Consider the following 17,642-nt stretch of genomic DNA (forward strand, 5'->3'; position numbering starts at 1 on the left):
ACAAACGTACAACATAGACAATTACCCACATTAACCTAGTGCCTATGGCTGCCTTAAATATGGCTCCCAATCAGAGACAATTAATGACATCTGTCTCTGATTGAGAACCATTCAGGCAACCATAGACACAGCTAGACACCTATACTAAACACAAACCCATCTACTCTATTTAACCCCCTAAACCATACAACCACCCTAGACACTACAAAAACACATACATTCCCCATGTCACACCCTGACCTAACTAAAATAATACAGAAAACAAAGAATACTAAGGCCAGGGTGTGACACCCTGGCCGTTTCTCCACTCTCTGAGGCTGTCTCAGGGAAAGTTGGGATATGTAACAAAGAAAATACATTTCCAGTTCAAACATGCATAAAATACACACTTGCACATGTGTGAAATAGGACAAATGTAAGCACCCACCAAATTATTATGATTTGCATACACACATTCACTTTGATTGAGCCAAGGTATACAATTAGCTCCAAAAGTATTGGGACAGTGACAAAATTTTTGTTGTTTGGCTGTGTACTCAAGCACTTTGGATTTTAAATCACATAATAACTAAAGCAGACTTTAATTTGAGGGTATTTTCATCCATCAAACCCGTGTGCATTCACGCCACATCGTGTCAATCATCCTAATTTACCCTGATTGGCTCATGAAAGGCCTAATCAGAGAAAATGTGTTTGAATGTGTGAGCAGCATCAGTGTGTCTGTAGTGATTCCTGAATAAGTTTGAAATTATGGTCCTATCCTCTATGGGTTCGGTGCGTTCGTATAATGCATGTAGCTCATTCGATCTTTGCCGTTCACTTCATGTGGTGTTGAAAGCTAATGAGAGAGAGAGCGCGCGGTGCCCCCATCGTCGAAGGAGCAAGATATTCCCTCACCCCCTTCACGGGTGTCGCTTGCCGTCATTTACCACCGGGCACCGGCTTTTCCGGCATGTAGGAAACTGTTGCGCTAATAAAAGCAAACCGCGGGACTATAGAGGAGGAAAAGTGGGAGGCAACGGGAAAAGACGACAGGGGGGTGTATAGGCTACGAAACAGGCGGTCTCTCCTCTCTAGTCTACAAAAGCAAACTGACCATAAATCTAATTCCCTGTTGCGAGGGCGGGTGGAGAGAGAGAGAGAGACAGAGAGCGAGATTGAGAGAGTATACGGGAAGGAAAAAGCAAATAGCAAAGCGATGCCAATTAGACCGGCAAAACCGGCCCGGAGCAGTGAAGAGCATAGCCACTAGACTACTTCTGCGTCGTTGGTTTCATAAGTCACAATTTCGAAGATATTATTTTCTCAGTTGGCTTCTTCAATGCTGGTGGCACGAATGGAATTTTCTTAACGTCACTGACGGCCACGGCAGTTGGACTGCATTTTAAATCTGTGTGCTGTGTCTCGCTCTCAGCGGATTGAACGGACGTTCCCTGAACCTGCTGAACCTGGAATAGGGGAATTTCAGCACCCTGGACAACGACTAGCAGTTGACGTAAGCTGGTAAATATTCAAATGGTTTTTTTGCGTAATGTTTTTAGCACAGTTCTAAGGGGAAAGGTACATTGTGAAATGTGAATGAGACCTGTCAAAACATTAGCACAATTTGAATAAATTCGAGAAGGGTGAGATATCCTTCACAAAGGCGATAATTGGGTTTAGGGGGAGTTAGGTCAGTGAGAGCGGTTTGTCATATCTCCAGAAGGATGCCGAAGATGTGTGCTCTGTTTGAATATGGACGCTGCAGCAGCCCGCTTTCCTCTCAAGTTTATTAGGCTAGGGGCAATTCCATGGTACCAGAATGACGCTAGTCTCTGTTTTATTTTCACTTTAAAAGTATGCCAAACAAAAACCGTTGATTTCAAAGTTAAACCATACAACTCTATGCACAATGGCTACTTTTAACAATTTCCAATGAACATTTTACTAGAAGAACAGTGCAGATGTAAAGTTAGGTAACAGAATGATAGTAAACTCTCCCTTAGTTTTTTATGTGACCACGTTTTCCAAAAGCTGTTAAGTATATACTCGGAATTAAGAGTCAAAGACGTCTGCAGAAAGAATTGGGTGTCAGCTATGACATCACACCTTGAGTTTGAAAACATCTATTTTGGTTATTGAACTACAGTAAGTGAAGTGGATTAACACCCAGTAACATAATGATGGTAACATAATGATGGTAACATAATGATGGTAACAGAATGATGGTAACAGAATGATGCTAACATAATGATGGTAACATAATGATGGTAACAGAATGATGCTAACATAATGATGCTAACATAATGATGCTAACATAATGATGGTAACATAATGATGGTAACAGAATGATGCTAACATAATGATGCTAACATAATGATGGTAACATAATGATGGTAACATAATGATGGTAACAGAATGATGCTAACATAATGATGCTAACATAATGATGGTAACATAATGATGGTAACAGAATGAGGGTAACATAATGATGGTAACATAATGATGGTAACAGAATGATAGTAACAGAATGATAGTAACAGAATGATGGTAACATAATGATGCTAACATAATGATGGTAACATAATGATGCTAACATAATGATGGTAACAGAATGATGGTATCAGAATGATAGTAACAGAATGATAGTAACAGAATGATGGTAACATAATGATGGTAACAGAATGACCCTGATCTGTAACATACAGAAATGCATAATTATGCGTGGCATTCTCTTCATGGTGATGTATCCTGAATAGGTACACAAAGGTAGACAAATGTAATGTCCTCCTTTGCATGTTTGGGTATTATTCTACACACTGGTCATATCTGAATATGCTTACCCTTACCGGCGTACTAAATAGTATGTGAAAAATGAAAATTATTCTGTCATAGTATGGGATTTTCGAAGAAAAAAAAAGTACTCCGAATGCACAATTTATCTGATTATCAGCTGTTGTCAGACACGTGAGTCGGAAAAGACGAGTAAAATCTAGTGCTGTTGATTAAACACCAAAGTCAGTATTCAGTTTAAGCGTTACCTATATCAGTGCATGTAATACACTAGTATGGATGTTCGGACACGGCCACTGGTTATTATTCTAATGAGCTGTGCCCTCAAACAAGACCAAATTGTGTTGGTCTGGACCGTACCAATCATAGACATCTATGTTTCACAGGTTTGGACATCACAGTACAGCACAGTAGAGTACAATACAGTACAGCCAGTACGGCACAGCAGAGTAGAGTAGAATAGAGTTCAGTACATCACAGTACAGCACAGTAGAGTACAGTACATTACAGTACAGTAGAGTAGAATAGAGTTCAGTACATTACAGTACAGTAGAGTAGAGTTCAGTACATTACAGTACAGTAGAGTAGAATAGAGTTCAGTACATTACAGTAGAATAGAGTTCAGTACATTACAGTACATTACAGTAGAATAGAGTTCAGTACATTACAGTAGAATAGAGTTCAGTACATTACAGTAGAATAGAGTTCAGTACATTACAGTACAGTAGAGTAGAATAGAGTTCAGTACATTATAGTAGAATAGAGTTCAGTACATTACAGTATAATAGAGTTCAGTACATTACAGTACAGTAGAGCAGAGTTCAGTACAGTAGAATAGAGTTCAGTACATTCCAGTACAGTACAGTAGAGTTCAGTACATTACAGTAGAATAGAGTTCAGTACATTACAGTATAATAGAGTTCAGTACATTACAGTACAGTAGAGTAGAGTTCAGTACAGTAGAATAGAGTTCAGTACATTACAGTACAGTACAGTAGAGTTCAGTACATTACAGTAGAATAGAGTTCAGTACATTACATTACAGTACAGTAGAATAGAGTTCAGTACATTACAGTAGAATAGAGTTCAGTACATTACAGTACAGTAGAGTAGAGTTCAGTACATTACAGTAGAATAGAGTTCAGTACATTACAGTAGAATAGAGTTCAGTACATTACAGTACAGTACAGTAGAGTAGAGTTCAGTACATTACAGTAGAATAGAGTTCAGTACATTACAGTAGAATAGAGTTCAGTACATTACAGTACAGTACAGTAGAGTAGAGTTCAGTACAGTAGAGTAGAGTAGAGTTCAGTACAGTAGAGTAGAGTAAAGTTCAGTACATTACAGTAGAATAGAGTAGAATAGAGTTCAGTACATTACAGTACAGTACAGTAGAGTAGAGTAGAGTTCAGTACATTACAGTACAGTAGAGTAGAATAGAGTTCAGTACATTGCAGTACAGTACAGTAGAGTAGAGTTCAGTACATTACAGTACAGTACAGTAGAGTAGAGTAGAGTTCAGTACAGTAGAGTAGAGTAGAGTTCAGTACATTACAGTAGAATAGAGTAGAATAGAGTTCAGTACATTACAGTACAGTACAGTAGAGTAGAGTTCAGTACATTACAGTACAGTACAGTACAGTACAGTAGAGTAGAGTAGAGTTCAGTACATTACAGTAGAATAGAGTTCAGTACATTACAGTACAGTAGAGTAGAATAGAGTTCAGTACATTACAGTAAAATAGAGTGCAGTACATTACAGTACAGTACAGTACAGTAGAGTAGAGTTCAGTACATTACAGTAGAATAGAGTTCAGTACATTACAGTACAGTAGAGTAGAATAGAGTTCAGTACATTACAGTAAAATAGAGTGCAGTACATTACAGTACAGTAGAGTAGAATAGAGTTCAGTACATTACAGTAAAATAGAGTTCAACACATTACAGTACAGTAGAGTACAGTAGAATATAGTTCAGTACAGTAGGGTTCAGTACAGTAGAGTACAGTAGAGTAGAGTAAAGTGCAGTACAGTAAATTATACTACTGTATTGTACTCTACTGTACTTTACTATGGTGTCCAAACCTGTGAAACAGACATCTATGATTAGTTCAGATTTGGACTGACTCAATTTCAACTACTTTTCAATGTCCATGGACCTCCGGTGTTGGGTGAGAGGTCTGTTTACAGTAAATGGAAAGAGAGGGAGCTCATGGGTAGGTGTCAGTAAGAGCTGGAAGAGGTGACATTAACTGCTGAGAGAGAAGAGCGACAGGGAGAGAGAGAGAGGGATGGGTTGTCAAAACTGTTTTCACTCTTGCTTTGACCACCAGACAACAGAAAGAGAAAGACATCAGTCCTGAGCTGAACATAACAGTATGTCAGTGGAAGGTAGGACAGTAGCAGGAGACCCTATGAGCTGAACATAACAGTATGCCAGTGGAAGGTAGGACAGTAGCAGGAGACCCTATGAGCTGAACATAACAGTATGTCAGTGGAAGGTAGGACAGTAGCAGGAGACCCTATGAGCTGAACATAACAGTATGCCAGTGGAAGGTAGGACAGTAGCAGGAGACCCTATGAGCTGAACATAACAGTATGCCAGTGGAAGGTAGGACAGTAGTCGATGACCCTATGAGCTGAACATAACAGTATGCCAGTGGAAGGTAGGACAGTAGTCGATGACCCTATGAGCTGAACATAACAGTATGCCAGTGGAAGGTAGGACAGTAGCAGGAGACCCTATGAGCTGAACATAACAGTATGCCAGTGGAAGGTAGGACAGTAGTCGATGACCCTATGAGCTGAACATAACAGTATGCCAGTGGAAGGTAGGACAGTAGTCGATGACCCTATGAGCTGAACATAACAGTATGTCAGTGGAAGGTAGGACAGTAGCCGATGACCCTATGAGCTGAACATAACAGTATGCCAGTGGAAGGTAGGACAGTAGCCGATGACCCAACTGTGGTTTGTGACTATTATGATTTTCCATTGTTGCCAATTCAGTTCGAGTCATTCTGTTACAGATTTTTTGGTCATTCTGTTGCCGATTTAGTAATGAAATTGTTTTATTTATAAAAACGCTAAACTAATTGGTTGGTCTACCATTACTTGTTACTTCTGTGAACTTTCATTATCCTTGCTCCTGTTAGGGTTCGTTCCTTACGTCCTTCTTTGTCAATCATTGGTTCATTGGTGAAATTAGCATTATGACAATATCTTTAATTAAATCATTCAAAAACCTTTATTAATGCAATTGCAGACAGAAGTTGACAAACAGGAACATAGCACGCATGTTTCTGAGTAAGTTCTGCATCAAACAAAAGGTCTCAAGTTGTTTTATTAAACCGAAGTCCCGCCTTAGTGATGTCACTGACTACGTCGTTACCTTTTTACTCCTGAGACCAAAACCCTATATAAACAATGGCTTTTAGTGGTATCTTAAACTTAGCAGTAAACGTCCACTCCCGAAAAGCTGATTTATTGTGGAACGTCTAACTAGTCTCTTATCTCCCACACTCCCCTGCAGAGTTCTGTCTCAGTCAGTCTCACACACACACACACACACACACACACACACACACACACACACACACACACACACACACACACACACACACACACACACACACACACACACACACACACACACACACACACACACACACACACACACACACACACACACAACAGAGAGAGAAAGAAAGAAAACAACCGTGGAACAATTCTAAAACTATATAATGAATATATATTGTTAATCTATAGTCTAGGACCCTTTAAATGTAAGGAGGGAAGGGTCTTATAACCCCTCCCCTTCTATTAATACAACATAATCAATTGTTCTATTACATCAAACATTTGTACAGCCCAAAATCATGACCGCTAGGTGAATCCTGACACTCCTCATGAGGGAGAGAAATTACAAAATAACTGAAAGATATGTGAGTTTTTGGTAACAGAATGACAAGACACTAGACAATATTTCTTAAATGTACAAAAGGCAAAACTAAGTATATGTGTTGATAGTAGTTGGCAGGGCTGTTTACGTCAACATTATTGTGTTTTGATGTATTATTAATACCTTTCCAAAAATGTCCGGTAGAAGTTTTCTAGACCCGTTTTCCATCTGTTCGACCAGAAATCAAAACCTTTATATATGCCTTTATTTCTCAAAAATATAGACTCTTAGATTTTTCCATGGAAATGCCCCTAGGCTACATGACATTAGACGTCCATCCAGGTAAGCAGGAAGTCAGGAGATTACTTCAAAACCAGCCACTAGGGGCAATGGTGAGCACTATTACCATAGACATTCCAATAATAAACTACATTCATCAATCTGACTCCATTATTATGTGAATAAATGCAACAGGCCATGTGCGTCTCTAGAGGAATCTAGTCAAGGTAGCAAATCATTGCATCACGACTCAGTACGACTATAATGAACGTGTCCAGCTTGCACCAATATGCAATTATTAAGAGGCTAGATACAAATAGATTATCCTGGCGACCAATGTTGTAGCATTCATTTATTGGGTCAAGTAGACCCATGTTGTAGCATTAATTTATTGGGTCAAGTAGACCCATGTTGTAGCATTCATTTATTGGGTCAAGTAGACCCATGTTCTAGCATTCATTTATTGGGTCAAGTAGACTGGGGATGTCAAGATGGAACCCAAGCATGTACTATGTATAATATAGTATCTTAGTGTATTAATACTATAATATAGTACTAGTGTTATAATATTTACCAATAGACGTTCCAAATTCTGAACGTATGGTCAATCAAATAATTTTCTGTAAAACGAGGTATGCATTTACTCAATTCAACCAATAGGGTTGATTAGTCATGAAATAATGAACACTCAAACAATTAGAGTGTACAGAGCACACAGAGTGAATGAGTAGGAACTAAATGAGACGTGGTTACATCTGTCTTCAGTTCAGGATGAACTCTAGGAGATCTAAAGACGATGTGTCTGATACACACAGGAGCTTGGTAGCAAGTTGGCAAGTTCTCTAGTTCTCTAGTATGAGTAAATTCACTGCCCTTTTAACGTAATTCAAGCGAAAACTCACCCCCAACCCGAATTCAAATGTCTTTCCACTTTGCTAGTGAAATGAAAAGGCAGGAACAACACACCCAGATTCTAATCTAATCAACTCAGTTTGAATGTTATGACCGGACGACAGGAATGTGCCTGATAACCAGTCAACCCAAAATGCAACTTCAACCCAGTCACTTTAAAAAACATCAACCAGAAAGCATACAATGCAATAAGACATATCAAAATTCACAGCTCTTTATAAACTCTTGAGAAAAAATCGAAAACTACAGTTTCATTCACAAAAATAACATTAATTTAGTCGAGTCAAGTTTCATCAGTCTTCACACCTCCAATGGTGTCTATGCTCCCAGGGTTCTATGGGAATGTCCCTTCCTGGAAAAGCAACATATAAGGTGTGTTTGACCCTTGTGACAGCCCACAGATGGTCAGCCATCCAAACAATGTCATAAATCGTGATTAAGTCATCACACTATAATGCCAGCCAGTCGCCAGTCGCGAGTATCACCTTCTCTAATTTTTCCACTACACCATTGAGAGCATCTTGACTGGCTGCATCACAGCTTGGTATGACAACTGCTTGGCATCCGACAGCAAGGTGCTACAGAGGATATTGCGTACGGCCCTGTACATCACTGGGGCTGAGCTCCCTGCCATCCAGGACCTCTGTACCAGGTGGTGTGAAAGAAAGGCCCGGAATATTATTAAAGACTCCAGCAACCCAAGTCATAGACTGTTCTCTCTGCTACCACACAGCAACCGGTACCGATGCATCAAGTATGGAACCAACAGGACTCTTCTACCCCCAAGCCATAAGACTGCCATAAATAGTTAACCAAATAGTTACCCAAACTATCTGCATTGACCATTTTTGCACTAACTCTTTTGAATTATCACATACACTGCTGCTACTGTTTATTATTTATCCTGTTCCTCTGTCCTCCCTTCCTCTGTCCTCCCTTCTTCCATCCTCCCTTCCTCCGTCCTCCCTTCCTCTATCCACCCTTCCACTATCCTCCCTTCCACCATCCTCCCTTCCACCATCCTCCCTTCCACTATCCTCCTTTCCTCTGTCCTCCCTTCCTCTGTCCTCCCTTCCTCTGTCCTCCATTCCTCTGTCCTCTTCCTCTGTCCTCCCTCCCTTCCTCCGTCCTCCCTTCCTCTGTCCTCCCTTCCTCTGTCCTCCATTCCTCTGTCCTCTTCCTCTGTCCTCCCTCCCTTCCTCCGTCCTCCCTTCCATCTGTCCTCCCTTCTCCTGTCCTCCCTTCTACTGTCCTCCCTCCCTGCCTCCGTCCTCCCTTCCATCTGTCCTCCCTTCTCCTGTCCTCCCTTCTACTGTCCTCCCTCCCTTCCTCCGTCCTCCCTTCCATCTGTCCTCCCTTCTACTGTCCTCCATTCCTCTGTCCTCTTCCTCTGTCCTCCCTCCCTTCCTCCGTCCTCCCTTCCTCTGTCCTCCCTTCCATCTGTCCTCCCTTCTACTGTCCTCCCTTCCTCTGTCCTCCCTTCCTCTGTCCTCCATTCCTCTAAGGATATTTTTAGCATTCTGGAGCGAGTGAATTATAATATGAATATAATATGAAGTGACTATGTTGAGCGTAAAAGTGATAATTTGAAACAAGACCTATAAACTAGATTCAGAGTTATTTGGCAACTTTAGTTGTGAATAATACAAACCTTAGAATGTCTTAGAAATCAAAACATACAGTTGAAGTCGGAAGTTTACATACACTTAGGTTGGAGTCGTTTAAAACTAGTTTTTCAACCAAATTTCTTGTTAACAAACTATAGTTTTGGCAAGTTGGTTAGGACATCTACTTTGTACATGACACAAGTCATTTTTCCAACAATTGTTTGCAGACAGATTATTTCACTTATAATTCACTGTATCACAATTCCAGTGGGTCAGAAGATTACATACACTAAGTTGACTGTGCCTTTAAACAGCATGGAAAATTCCAGAAAACGATGTCATGGCTTTAGAAGCTTCTTATAGACTAATTGACATAATTTGAGTCAATTGGAAGTGTACATGTGGATGTATTTCAAGGCCTACCTTCAAACTCACTGCCTCTTTGCTTGACATCATGGGAAAATCATCCTTGGGAACAATTTCCAAATGCCTGAAGGTACCACGTTCATCTGTACAAACAATAGTACGCAAGTATAAACACCATGGGACCACACAGCCGTCATACCGCTCTGGAAGGAGACGCGTTCTGTCTCCTAAAGATGAACGTACTTTGGTGCGAAAAGTGCAAATCAATCCCAGGACAACAGCAAAGGACCTTGTGAAGATGCTGGAGGAAACAGGTACAAAAGTATCTATACCCACAGTAAAACGAGTCCTATATCGACATAGCAAGGAAGAAGCCATTGCTCCAAAACCGCCATAAAAAAGCCAGACTACGATTTGCAACTGCAATTGGGGACAAAGATCGTACTGTTTGGAGAAATCTCATCTGATCTGATGAAACAAAAGTAGAACTGTTTGGCCATAATGACCATCGTTGTGTTTGGAGGAAAAAGGAGGATGCTTGCAAGCCAAAGAACACCTTCCCAACCGTAAAGCACAGGGGTGGCAGCATCATGTTGTGGGGGTGCTTTGCTGCAGGAGGGACTGGTGCACTTCACAAAATAGATGGCATCATAAGGAAGTAAAATTATGTGGATATATTGAAGCAACATCTCAAGACATCAGTCAGGAAGTTAAAGCTTGGTCGCAAATGGACAATGACCCCAAGCATACTTCCAAAGTTGTGGCAAAATGGCTTAAGGACAACAAAGTCAAGATATTGGAGTGGCCATCACAAAGCCCTGACCTCAATCCCATAGAACATTTGTGGGCAGAACTGAAAAAGCGTGTGCGAGCAAGGAGGCCTACAAACCTGACTCAGTTACACCAGCTCTGTCAGGAGGAATGGGCCAAAATTCACCCAACTTATTGTGGGAAGCTTGTGGAAGGCTACCCAAAATGTTTGATACAAGTTAAAAAATGTAAAGGCAATGCTACCAAATACTAATTGAGTGTATGTAAACTTCTGACCCACTGGGAATGTGAATAAATAAATGCTGAAATAAATCATTCTCTCCACTATTATTCTGACATTTCGCATTCTTTAAAGAAAGTGGTGATCCTAACTCACCTAAGACAGGGAATTTTTACTAGGATTATATGTCAGGAATTGTGAAAAACTGAGTTTAAATGTATTTGGCAAAGGTGTATTTAAACTTCCGACTTCAACTGTATATGGGCTGCATGATTGGAATTTAGACTATTGATGATATGAGAAAGTCGCAAAAAAAAAGCTTGTGCTCTGTTCCTTGCCTCAGGCTGCACAGCTGTTCTCTCATCAAGTGATCATATTTTCACCCGTCAGACTACTCTCAATTTAATCTTGTCTTTACTCATTTGTCAAATTACCTTCGATTTAGAATAGCTCATTATCAAGTGGGCAGGAACAGGGTCAGAAGAAAAAATACATTTCATCTGTATGCACTTGAGTAGCGAATGGAGGCCGCTTTCGTTTTTTTCAACCATGCCAGGAAGGCTACTCCGGTAAATCACTACACACTTCAACCCCTGTTTGAGGAGCACGACAGGTGACATTCCTCCAAACTCTGTATGCCATGGGCTCTCCAACCCTGTTCCTGCAGCTACCCAGTGCTTCATTTGGGAAACCAAGTGAAATCTGTTCAAGAAAATCGATAGTAACATGTTTTCACAACGAAACATATTTCATTAAAGTGTTTGGCTGCCCCTCTCTTTGTGCGCTCGAAAAAGGTACGAAGGAGAGAGAGAAGGAGATGGAAACGCACAGTGGTGAGATATTCTGGAGCTAAAAGTAACGTGTCAGCCAAATAGAAGGGGGAAAAACGATTACTAGGCTATTCAAAATCTAATACAAATTCACTATAATTGTAGGCTAACTCTGTAAGCTGCCCTGCACAATCAATGAACCAACAGCATCGCCTAGGCCTATATGTTCTCTCCCAGACTCATGGATAGAACATTTCTGAGCACAGCATAAGATATCGAGTACATCCAGTATGGATGATAATACAGTCCACACAAAGGCGATTACTAGAATTTGTTTAATTTTGAAGTATAAGCTAGACCGATTATGTACCAAAGACATTTTCAATCTGTTTTTTTTGTAATGTTTTTCTGCTGTGTGTAATATGCGTTAGCCTATGTATTGTATAACTGAACAATCATTATTTCATTTCAGGGTTTTTTTTCGGGCTTGGGCTCATATATAGTCCTATGTGTATGCATCAGCTTTATGTGTATGGGTGTTTTGAATGAATGATCACCGTAGAAAGCACTGTCCATTTCATTGTGTTAGGCTGTGAAACAACATCCACAACAACCATGTTTTCTGCTCAGTTTTTACTTGTTGTTGAACTTCTCTCTTCACATTGATCACAGTGAGGTGAGATTTAAAAACTCAATACTGTTTTGATAATAAGTGTTTGATGTGATTTTCTATTGCATTTGCATGGACGCCAGAGTCCATGCAATAGAGCCCTGAGTACCAGGCCATTATGACCTGATGGTCATTAGTGAGGGTACTACCAATGCATGTCCATAGTGTGTAAAAGGAGAACCTCTCTACTAAGTATGCACCTATTCAGATGAGAGGAACTGTTTCAGATGCAGCTTCTGATAGGCCTTTTGCTGTTTAACATTTTCCATAATAGTGAATATTCAAATAAATCTCCTTCCTAATGAAGCCATAACAACAAAGACATTTTCCTTCACACTGTGTGAGTAAAAATTGTGTTAGTTGTTAAGTAGGGGTGCAGTCACAGACAGACATGAGGAGGAACAACTAACAGAAATAACACTATTCCAGAAGACTACACTCTGGCGTCCTTGATGCCTGAAACCAGTCACAGCACCGAAGTAAGAGTTGTGGGTTATGAAGCCTGTGGTGCTATTTTCTGTAAATGCTTAGTTCTCTTTACTCAGGGGCGCAACTTTGGTTTTAGAAGTGGAGGGGACATCATTTTCTTTTAAATATAATATATATATATATATATACACTCCAAACAGCCTACTCGACAGCTCGGAGGCGTCCGCATGGTCCTAAAGCCCACCATTGCCTCGTTTGGTGTCACAATTCAATGATAAAATTGTGGGGGACAAAAATGCAATTTCAGAATGTGGGGGGGACATGTTGAAAGTTGCACCCCTGTCTTTACTATGTGAACCAACAACAAGTCAATATGTCATGCTGAATTGATTGGAGAGTTTTTGGGCCTGGGTTTCTGAATTTGAATAGCCTCCTCACAGACACAGCTACCTCTTATTTATTCTTAACTGTTTTTTTGTCAACTAGTAAATGTACAGCATACCCAGAGGGCACAGTAGACTTGCTAGGTGTGTGTGTGTGTGTGTGTGTGTGTGTGTGTGTGTGTGTGTGTGTGTGTGTGTGTGCGTGTGCGTGTGCGTGTGCGTGTGCGTGTGCGTGTGCGTGTGCATGTGTGTTTGGTTTTGCTATCCTTGTGAGTACCAGTGGTGACATTGTGCCGCTCCCCATAAGGAAGAAGGCTATTTTAGGCTTAGGGATTAGGTTAAGGTTCAGGTTACAATTAAATCAAATCTGATCAAATTGAATTTTATTAGTCACATGCACCAAATACAACCGGTGTAGACCTTACAGTGAAATGCTTACGTACGAGCCCCTAACCAACAATGCAGTTTAAAAAAATACAGATAAGAATAAGAGATAAAAGTAACAAGTAATTAAAGAGCAGCAGTGAAATAACAATTGTAAGACTATATACAGGGTTGTACCGATACAGAGTCAATGTGCGGGGGTACCAGTTATTTGAGGTAGTATTAAAGTGACTATGTATAGATGACAACAGAGAGTAGCAGTGGTGTAGAGGGTGGGTGAGGGGAGGCACTGCATATAGTCTGGGTAGCCATTTGACTAGATGTTCAGTAGTCTTATGGCTTGGGTTAAGAAAGCCTCTTGGACCTAGACTTGGCACTCCGGTACCGCTTGCCGTGCGGTAGTAGAGAGAACAGTCTATGACTATGGTGGCTGGAGTCTTTTACAATTTTTAGGGCCTTTCTCTGACACCGCCAGGTATAGAGGTCCTGGGTGGCAGGAAGCTTGGCCCCAGTGATGTACTGGGCCGTTCGCACTATCCTCTGTAGTGCCTTGTGGTCGGAGGACGAGCAGTTGCCATACCAGGCAGTGATACAACCAGTCCGGATGCTCTCAATGGTGCAGCTGTAGAACCTTTTGAGGATCTGAGGACCCATGCCAAATCTTTTCAGTCTCCTTGTCGTGCACTCTTCATGACTGTCTTGATGTGTTGTTACTTACCCTTACCACCAGGGGGTGGCCGTCCAGGAAGTCCAAGATCCAGTTGCAGAAGGAGGTGTTTAGTCCCAGGGTCCTTAGCTTATTGATGAGCTTTGAGGGCACTATGGTGTTGAACGCTGAGCTGTAGTCAATGAATAGCATTCTCACATAGGTGATCCTTTTGTCCAGGTGGGAAAGGGCAGTGTGGGTTGCAATTGAGATTGCATCATCTGTGGATCTGTTTGGGTAGTATGGAAATTGGAGTGGGTCTAGGGTTTCTGGGATGATGGTGTTGATATGAGCCATGACCAGTCTTTCAAGGCACTTCATGGCTACAGACGTGAGTGCTATGGGTCAGTAGTCATTTAGGCAGGTTACATTAGTGTTCTTGAGCACAGGGACTATGGTGGTCTGCTTTAAACATGTTGGTATTACAGACTCGGACAGGGAGAGGTTGAAAATGTCAGTGAAGACACTTGCCAGTTGGTCAGCGCATGCTTGCAGTACACGTCTTGATAATACGTCTGGCTCTGCGGCCTTGTGAATGTTGACCTGCTTAAAGGTCTTACTCACATTGGCTGCGGAGAGCGTGATCACACAGTCTTCCGGGAACAGCTTCTACACCTGCATTACTAGCTGTTTGGGGTTTTAGGCTGGGTGTCTGTACAGCACTTCGAGATATTAGCTGATGTACGAAGGGCTAAATATAATAAAATTGAATTGAAAAAAATTGAACAGCTGGTGCTCTCATGCATGTTTCAGTGTTATTTGCCTCGAAGCGAGTAAAGAAGTAGTTTAGCTCATCTGGTAGGCTCGTGTCACTGGGCAGCTCTCGGCTGTGCTTCCCCTTGTAGCCTGTAATGGTTTGCAAGCCCTGCCACATCTGAAGAGCATCAGAGCCAGTGTAGTACGATTCGATCTTAGTCCTGTATTGATGCTTTGCCTGTTTGATGGTTCATCGGAGGGCATGGCAGGATTTCTTATAAGCTTCCGGGTTAGAGTCTCGCTCCTTGAAAGCGGCAGCTCTAGCCTTTAGCTCAGTGCGGATGCTGCCTGTAATCCATGGCTTCTGGTTGGGGTATGTACGTACAGTCACTGTGGGGACGACGTCATCGATGCACTTATTGATGAAGCCAATGACGGATGTGGTGTACTCCTCAATGTCATTCGGAGGAATCCTGGAACATATTCCAGTCTGTGCTAGCAAAACAGTCCTGTAGCTTAGCATCTGCTTCATCTGACCACTTTTTTATTGATCTTGTCACTGGTACTTCCTGCTTTAATTTTTGCTTGTAATCAGGAATCAGGAGGATAGAATTATGGTCAGATTTGCCAAATGAAGGGCGAGAGAGAGCTTTGTACGTGTCTCTGTGTGTGGAGTAAAGGTGGTCCAGAGTTATTTTTCCTCTGGTTGCACATTTAACATGCTGATAGAAATTTGGTAAAACGGATTTAAGTTTCCCTGCATTAAAGTCCCCGGCTACTAGGAGCGCCGCCTCTGGTTGAGCGTTTTCTTGTTTGCTTATGGCAGAATACAGCTCATTCAAATGTCTTAGTGCCAGTCTCTGACTGTGGTGGTATGTAAACAGCTACAAAGAATACAGATGAAAACTCTCTCGGTAGGTAGTGTGATCTACAGCTTATCATGAGAAACTCTACCTCAGGCGAGCAATAGCTCGAGACTTCCTTAGATATCATGCACCAGCTGCTGTTTACAAAAATACATAGATTGCCGCCCCTGTCTTACCAGACGCTGTTCTATCCTGCCGGTACATCGTATAACCAGCCAGCTGTATGTTGATGTTGTCATCGTTCAGCCACAACTCCGTGAAGCATAAGATGTTACAGTTTTTAATGTCCCGTTGGAAGTTTAATCTTTGGATTGTATTGTACAAAGATTGCACGTTTGCTAGCGGAATGGAGATAAGTGGGGATTTATTTGATCGCAAATTCTCAGAAGGCAGCCGGACCTTTCGGCCCCTCTTTCTCCGCCTCCTCTTCACTCAGATCACGGGGAAGCAGCGTGTCCTTTGCGCTGGGCTCATCAGAGTTGTGTAGGAAAAAGAGGATTCTGCTAGTCCGTGGTGAGTAATCACAGTCCTGATGTCCAGAAGTTCTTTTCGGTCATAAGAGACGGTAGCGACAACATTATGTACAAAATAAGTAAAAAAATAAGTTGCAAATAAGCAAACAAAAAAATATAATCGACTGGGGGCACGTCTGTCATCTTAATGTTAGGGGTTAAGGTTAGATTTAAGATTAGGGTTAGGCTATGGGAAAATAGAATGTTGAAGGGAATACATTTTTTGGTCACCCATAAGGATGTGTGTGTGTGTGTGTGTGTGTGTGTGTGTGTGTGTGTGTGTGTGTGTGTGTGTGTGTGTGTGTGTGTGTGTGTGTGTGTGTGTGTGTGTGTGTGTGTGTGTGTGTGTGTGTGTGTGTGTGTGTGTGTGTGTGTGTGTGTGTGTGTGTGTGTGTGTGTGTCTTTGCATTCTTTCAGTAGTGCAGTGAGGAGAGGAGCGGTGCTGTCTCAAGTGACACAGCCTGTTATACACATCTCATCTCACAAACAGGAACCCAACATGACTGGCTGATAACTTGCTAAGTGTGTTCACTGGGGTTTCTCCATAATCTAGATTGCAGGCCAGTGCATTTTCATGAGCGTGCATGCTAACTGTACCGTGCCCCGAATCACATTTATGAGTCTCTTTAAATTCAAGGCCAGCTACAGTAGACTGATGTCATTAAATCTAACACTGCTATAAATACATAGCAGGTCATTCTGAACATGCAGAAAGCCGACTGATGTAGACAGACACACACACACATCACAGACACACACAATCACACAAACACAACCACACACAGAGTCACACACACACAGGCATGCATGCACACACAAACACCCACACCCACATACACAGAATATATACACACATAAACACCCACACCCACATACACAGAATATATACACACATAAACACACACACACACACACACTCACACACTGAATTTATACACACATAAACACACAAACACCCACACCCACATACACAGAATTTATACACACATAAACACACACACACACACACACACAAACACCCACACCCACATACACAGAATTTATACACACATAAACACACACACTCACACACTGAATTTATACACACATAAACACACACACACACACAAACCCCTCAAACCTCCCCATTTCCTCACCTGTAGTCAATTGTGGTGAATTTGAATGATCAGCCCAAGCCAATTTCAGTGGCGCTAGATGTGTCTATCTGAGAGAGTGTTAGCCTGCAATGAGCCTCACCAATAAGGGATGTGTGTTCAGAATACAGAATGTGCTAACTCACTCCGTTGTGCACTTTGAATGTCAGCCTTTTCCACAGTACAGAAATAGAGCTGCATGGGTGGATGTATTCTGGAGCACTGTGCTGGGCTGTTGTCTACTTTCTAATCCTGGGCAATGC

General features: G+C 41.6%; 1 protein-coding gene across 2 annotated transcripts in view; it reads left to right on the top strand.

Annotated features, from left to right (window-relative positions):
- The first annotated feature begins 918 nt into the window (after positions 1-918).
- Positions 919-17,642, top strand: part of LOC139582573 (transmembrane protein 121-like) — a 70,445-nt gene continuing 53,721 nt past the window's right edge. The window contains exon 1 of one of the 2 annotated variants that reach the window (XM_071412697.1): positions 919-1,503. The gene's annotated coding sequence lies outside the window, so the exon portion shown is untranslated. The remainder of the gene's footprint in view (positions 1,504-17,642) is intronic. The other variant, XM_071412698.1, reaches the window with a different exon arrangement.

Source organism: Salvelinus alpinus, chromosome 8 (genome assembly GCF_045679555.1).
Source record: "Salvelinus alpinus chromosome 8, SLU_Salpinus.1, whole genome shotgun sequence".
Lineage (NCBI taxonomy): Eukaryota > Metazoa > Chordata > Actinopteri > Salmoniformes > Salmonidae > Salvelinus > Salvelinus alpinus.